The following is a 7,786-nucleotide window of genomic DNA, read 5'->3' as shown; positions in this document are numbered from 1 at the left end:
CGTATACTTTGTATATGTATTAAAAACAAACTATGATTTATATATATAAATTTACAGTTAATTATAACGGTAGGTAAATGATATGTTTACTTTAATAATTTTGGAGGTCATGGTCACACAGCATTAATAGAATTTAATAGAATAATAATTGTAAATAGAGATTTCAATACTGCATTTGATGGTCATAAATCTATACTTTTTGATAATTTTGGAATGAATAATTCTCCATTTGTATTAAGTACTTCTGTTTTTAATGTAATATATATTTAAAGTATTTAAAATGTTACATATTTAATTTGCATTAATAAAAAAGAACATGTCAAAACTTTTTTAGTTGTGTAATTTGTAATTTTATCATTTCATTTAATGTAAATTATAAAATTGTCAGTTTTTCAAAAATGCATATTTATTCACGTCTTTAATATTTTTTAAATTTTCTATAGTAGGAATTGTGTGACAGTTATTTGACATTTTACATGCATTATCAATTATCATCAATTTACAGGTTTATACTTCTCTTCTAAAGTTCTTTTCAGAGTATCTTAAAATTTAATATTTTCAAAAAAAATATTTTGTTTAGTTGAATACATTTACATCATTCCTGCTTTGTATAATTCTAATAATTATCTTGTTCAACTATGTTGTATTCAAAAAGAATAAAATGTATTTGAATAAAATATGCATATTGGTAGAACTAATATTTATATTTCATAACTTTAATCCAGTGTTTCTCAACGGGGGGCGATATTGCCTCCATGTTGAGGGGGCGATTAGTAACAATTTATATTTTTGGGAGCAAAAAACAATTTTCTGGGCGATATAGTAAAACATTATATTAAGAATAATTAGATATTTTATTCGTTATATCGTACAATAATTAAACAAATAACATTATACTAGTCACTAGTCTATTCAATGCAGTGTGAATTTGGCGTTAGCCTTGTCCCTCGTCATCAAAATTTTGTAGTGGAGAGGGCGATACTACGTAATGGTTTTATTGAAGGGGGCGATGATTCGTTAGAGGCTGAGAAACACTGCTTTAATCCATCAGTGAAAGAGTAGACATGAGTCAGCCTGTCTACATCGGGATGGAAGGAGACATGGGGCTATTCTCTTGGGAGTTGATTCGTGGATCTGATCTCTGTTGTTTTAATTTTTATATTTTGAAAACGTTTTTACACATCTATCATAATTTTATTACTATTAATTCTAATGTTAGTCACGTGCCTCCTTTGATTCCTTTCATCTGACATACTCTTCCAGCTTAGTCTGACTCACATCTACTCTTTCACTGTGCAGACTAATGTATTTAAACTCATAAGCTTGAAAAAGTTTTATTAAAAAGGAATGAAGATACTTGTATTTTTTTTTATTTAAATAGTTTTGTGTATAAAATTATTTATTCTCCATTTTAAATAACATTCAGGTACCCATTTTGAAATACGAATTAGTTATTAATTCACATGAAAAGCATATATTTAATTATCAAAAAATTTTAAAAATGATGAAAATCAAAATAATTTAAAAGGTTTGTTTTTAATTTTGTGTTGAGTTGTAAAAACCTTTTTTGTTTATTTTTGAAGTTAGTCACTTTAATAATTTCATTACATTTGATAAAAGTAAAATATACATAAATTTTATTTATAAATAATTTTTGCTGTGTATCAGTTTTTATTCAAATGCTGTATTAAATAAAAGAGAAGCAATTTTATACTGTTTTTAATACTGTTTACAATTTTATAACTAGTTTTTGACTTTTGTTTAGCTTATTAATAGTCATCTTCATCTTTGAATAGCAGTAAGAAAATTGTCAGTGTGAGGACAAAGTTTTTATTACATATATTAAATGTATTAATTAATACATTAATATAATTTATAATATATTTTATTAATATAATTTAATGTATTAATTGCATATACTACTTATACAGTACATGCAATTACAATGTAGCCTAATTATGATGTCTATTATTGTTAGTTTTTGATTATCGTGACAATGTACATGATAATTTTAAACTCTTGTATACAGTAAATCTTTAAATAATTTTTATAATTTAATTAATTACTGTAAAACTTACCATTAATAAACCAATGAAATATGTCGAGTTATCAAACTTGGTGTATAATATGCTGTTTATTCATGTTTACACTTAACGCTTTCAAACTTCCCATAACATAACATCACAATAAGAAAACTATAAGGATATGAAAACAAAATTACTCAAAATGCAAGAACATATCAAAACATTTATTTAGCATCCTTTAGTAGACCTCTATATGTGAACATTTGTAGCACAAATAAGATAAAGCCTGTATTCAATTTCTTGCCAAGTTCTTTCCATTATGTTCATTGTCACTGTATCAATCACATTATGGATGCAAGTTTTTAATGTAGGGATGTCATCCACTTTAATCACATGCTTTCACATATGTGAAGTATGTGATTAAAGTGGATCCCTATATTACCCTATAAAAAAGAAATCCAGTGAGGTAATATCTAGGAACATAATGACCCAGAAAATGGGTCTGTTGCATCTGTTACGGTGATTAGGAAATTTGTTATTTAGAAACTTTCAAACATCCATAGTCCAATGGGAAGCTCCATCCTGCTGAAAGATGATGCTGGGTTGCAAGTCAAATATATGAGGATACAAGAAGAGTTCCAACATATCAAGATACATTTTACCATTATTGGTTTTTCAGCAGAGAACAGTCCAATTAACATGTCTTTCATTAGCCCATAGCCTGAAATTGAATGTTTAGTATCTTGAACATGTTTAATAATAGGATGCAGATTTTGCAAGCCTCAAATCTGAACATATGGGGATTGGATGTTCCTGAAAGATGAAATGTAGTCTCATCTGAGAATAAAATTTTTTCAAGAAAGTCAGCATTTGTCAGCATTTATGTTAATACAAGGCAGCATCTCCATAACATATTCTTGTCAACTTTGCCTGTTGTCTGGCTTCAGTTCTGGTGAAAACTGAAATTTGTAAGGATACAAAGCATTTTGTTACTACACAATGTAATGCTGATCGTAACACATTAAATTGGGACTCGCACATACTTCTCAGAAACCCTTCTCAAATCACCTCACTTTTTTTGGAAATACTATGACGTGTGCCTCCACACTGTTTAAGCTAGTGTTTCTCAACCTGTAATGAATCGTTGCCCTTTCAATAAAACCATTACGTAGTATCACCCCTTCACTTCAAAAAACTCTGATGCCAATCAAGCTTCAAAATTACGATGCCAAGACTAATGCCAAATTTGTATTGCATTGAATAGACTAGTGACTAGTATAATGTTATTTGTTTAATTATTGTACGATATAACAAATAAAATGTCCTAATTATTCTTAATATAATGTTTTTACTATATCGCGCAGAAAATTGCTTTTTGCCCCCAAAATATAAATTTTTACTAATCGCCTCCCCAACATGGAAAAATGCCCACATGGGGTGATATCGCCCCTGTTGAGAAACACTGGTTTAAACCATCTGTCAATATGGTGTATAAACATGTTCCAGCTGAAAAATAAACCTGCTAATAGCTGCTGTTGAATAATGTTCTGCAAACTACTTTCTGCTGATTGTATTTTAATCACATTGATTCATTATATTGAACAAATATAGTCTAACTGCATTATTAATTAATAAACTCCACCATACCTTTAAAATGCAGCCTATTTTAAACTGGTTTAAAATAGACTGCGTTTTAAAGGTATAGTGGAGTTTATTAAATATAGTCTAAATTTATTCATAACTTTCAGCAAATACATATGGTGATTCCTGTGACAAATGTTTATAGTATTATTAAATGATCTGCCAGATTTTTAAAAAATATATATAATCTGATACATTACAAAAATCTATGTTGTTATACACAGTAAACAACTACCTGATATTCATGTTGCCAAATGATCTGCTGGATTGTCTATTGGCTATATTATTATTAATAACTATTAATAATAATAATAATAATAATAATAATCAAATCAGTTTGGCTGGAGGTAGGCAGTTAATCTNGTAGATAATTTCGTTTTATATGAATTCCACGTTGCACGAGTCATTTAGATTTTACAAATACGTGTGCCGGGGTGTGAACGGCTCACGTATTTGTAAAATCTAAATGACTCGTACAACGTGGAATTCATATAAAACGGAATTATCTACAGTGTTATAGGGGGGTCTACTATACTGTACAAATGCTTTAATAATGGGAGTCGACGATTCGAGGGGGGAAAAAGGTTTGTTCATTTAATATTAAATACTACTCTTGGATTTTAAGTATTTATTTAAAGCGTACGTATTTAAATGACGACGGTTCTCACAGTGCGGTTCCACCCCTTTTAAAAAGAACTATCAGAGCGTAAATCGCGCACAAAAGGTGTTATAATCAGTCGTTGTTACTTGACCTATTTGAAAAAAAGGAGCCTACTCTCGGTTATTCGCTCGATTTTCCGTCATCAAATTCTTCGAGACGGTTTATAATGAGAATATATATTAAAAAAAAGGTATTTATAAAGTTTTAATAACGTTTATTTATCGTATAAAAACATTTACAAAAATATTATTGGCTAATCGGGTGGAAGAAAAAAGGGTGTTATTAAAAAATGGCACAACGAGACAATTGCAGTTGTTCGCGAATTCGGATAAATCGATAATTAAACTGTTGTTATAACTATTAATAATAATAATAATAATAATAATAATCAAATCAGTTTGGCTGGAGGTAGGCAGTTAATCTGTCATCTTCTGACAGTGGCATAGCGTAGTGGGGACGGCAGGGGCGGCTTGCCCCGTGCGGCACTTTTAGGGGAGGCAAAATTTCACAATAAATAATAATAATATCTTGTAAAAATTTGAACCATTTCATTTCATATTTTTGTTGCACCTATGATTCAGACCGATTTGAAATGAGCATGGAATTTTTCATTACTTATTCTGTGATGAAACTGAATTTTAGTCTTAAATTGAGATATTTAAATAAGGGGATGGTGAAATATTCCTCCGCCCCAGGCGGCTGACACCCATGCTACACCACTGTCTCCTGATATACGGTAATAACTATCATTATTAAATTTATCTGCGCAGATAAGAAGAGGTATAAATTTTTTCCAAAGGTTTTAGCTTATATCTGTCCTATAAGACGACCCCCAAACTATCAGCCTATGAATTTAGTTTAGATAAGTGATCATCATCTGGATAATAACATTGTATAGCATATACGGAATTACAGTCGACCCCCCCTATAACACGGCGAAATAATTGCGACAGTATTCTTACAAACATGCTAAAAAAACTTGTATAATTCGGTAAAATGTCATCGCCGACTTGTGTTGCGACAGGATTGGTCAAATTTAGACCAATAGCGTATATTGCACAAACCATTGAGTTTAAACGAGCAGTGGACCTACTAAAAAACCATTTATTATTTAACGTCCATAAAAATTATATTTATATTAATGATGTCTTCAAAGTTCAGCGAATTTTTTGCAAAAAAATAATTTATCAGGAAGCATGCGATCACCATTTGATGACAAGCTCCATGATGAAAACAAGCTTAAGCAATGGCGTGGTCGAACGGTGCACACTTGGTAAGTAATCCTACAATTTTTGTTTATAGCATAGTTTATATGGATTATTCCCAAAAAATTATACGTGTTTTGGAAATGTTGAGTCGAATTAGTCTAGAATCGATTAATTTTATGGGAGAAACCTTTCAAACAGCTGTAGTCTGCAAACTGCATACGTGCCGGGCTGTGATTGGCTGGACTTGTAGAAAATGGATTCATAAAAACCGGAACGTATCTACTGTGTTATAGGAGAGGGTCAACTGTATTTTTTTGAAAGAAATTCAAATTTTATTTTCTTGCATCTGGCAGCACTGATTGTTGCAAACATTCATACTGATTTGGGCATTAGGGTAATGACTTTGACTATTCACAAAAAACATCATATGGGCTATTCTATTTTGTGGACATACTCTACTTTCTACTAGTAAATAATTAATTACAGTTTTTCTGTTTTTTTATAATAATTTTAATTTTATATAAATTTCAATCTAATTAATTTTTTTTGTATCTGTCCTATAAGATAACCCTGGATTTTTGGGGGTCTTTTTTTATGATTCAAATATCATCTTATCTGTGCAGATATATGGTAACTTAGTTATTAGTTAGTTATTAGCCTTAATATAGTCTAGTAGATACTTCATAGATCATTTGGCAATATGTTCATGATAGAATTCAGGGGCAGATCCAGGGGAGTGGAGGATGCGTATGCACTCCCTAAAATTCTAAGTAGAAAGAATTTTCCTTAATACAACTACAAAGCTAGATTTACAATTATGGTATGCAAAAATGTAAGTACCAGTTTCAGTCCTACAGTACATTGCAAACTGCCTTATTTCCCCAGTGGTGATACTCCACACTTGCAAATTCCCTGCTGGAATAATTGTTAACTATTCTTAACGACACTTGTCTTATTGCCTAATGGTGTGTGAACACAGGCTAATTGATAGCCTGGCCAACTCATCAGTGATGACAGACTTCCAATCAATCATTAGCCCCATAAAAATGCAACTTGCCACAATTTAACTGCTATGATTTAACCAAAGTTTGGCCCTTTCAAATGACAACAAGTTATTGCTCTTGTCTGAAATAAAAGTGTCAACAAAATATAAAAAGAAGTTATTGCTTTATATTTAATTGAGAAAGACAATTTTGCTTTTCTGTGACATGGTTTATCTAATAAAATAATTTGTGTATTTGCAAATAAAGTAGAGGTGAATAGTTCTTGGTAGAGTTCCAAGGAAACTGTTCCAGACTTACTTGTTAGTATGAAACTTTTCCTAGTAGTTCAGAGTTTCCAGACAGTTCCAATAGGAACTACTAATGAGTTACAATTTTCATGATGAACTCAGGATATTTTCTTCCAATTAGACTCAAAAATTAAATATTTTTGTAAATAGCCTGAACTTCTAATTTTTGAAGAATTCTATTTGGTACTAATGAGTTCTTTATTTTGTACTTTTATGATCACAACTTTTCACAGAATATTGAACTCTATCTGGATTTGAACTTGAACCAAATGAAAATGTTTGCATTTTTAGAAATAATCAAGTTAATTTTGGTTATTTTAAATTTATAAAGATATATTAATGTAAATTTTAAAATTATTACAGTGGGTGATTGGTTAACAAACAGTTCGGATAGCAAACAAATCGGATAACAAACTCTTTACTGAACAAACATAAAAAGAAGCGACGGAAATAACGAATACCAATTGATTTTCCTTTGTCTTCAGGTAACAATTCAAAACCTTTCGGAGTGTGGGAGACATCAACATCGACACTCAACCCGATACCAATCAGATAGTATTCGTTCTTTGAATTTTGTAACTCTCCCTTGTAATTCCAGCTTTTTGTTTAAAATATTTGTCAGAAAGGTATAATGTTTGAGACTGTTGGATGGGCACTTAAGTTCTGCGTCGGGGTTTATTTACAAAAGGTGAAAGTTTAACTGTTCCATTGGATATTAGTTAATGTTTTAATACCAAATTTCAAATTTCATCCGGGCCTTGCATTTAAATAATTTTTTTGGGCTAGTTTATTTCTGTTCTCTGAATTTTTGGAAGGGCTTTTCTGAACTTTTTATTTAAAAAAGAAACTGATAATATTATGGAGCCTGAAAAGAGGAATGTCAAGAACTGTGCTCACTGTAGAAACCAAGTAAAGGAAGCTATACACGATGGGTTAATCCTTTGAGGCTGCCTGGCCTTGA

This window comes from Centruroides sculpturatus, unplaced genomic scaffold, assembly GCF_000671375.1.
Source record: "Centruroides sculpturatus isolate CEXI.00-Female unplaced genomic scaffold, Cexi_2.0 scaffold2111, whole genome shotgun sequence".
NCBI classification, from domain to species: Eukaryota; Metazoa; Arthropoda; class Arachnida; order Scorpiones; family Buthidae; genus Centruroides; species Centruroides sculpturatus.
This window is presented reverse-complemented; position numbering follows the sequence as displayed.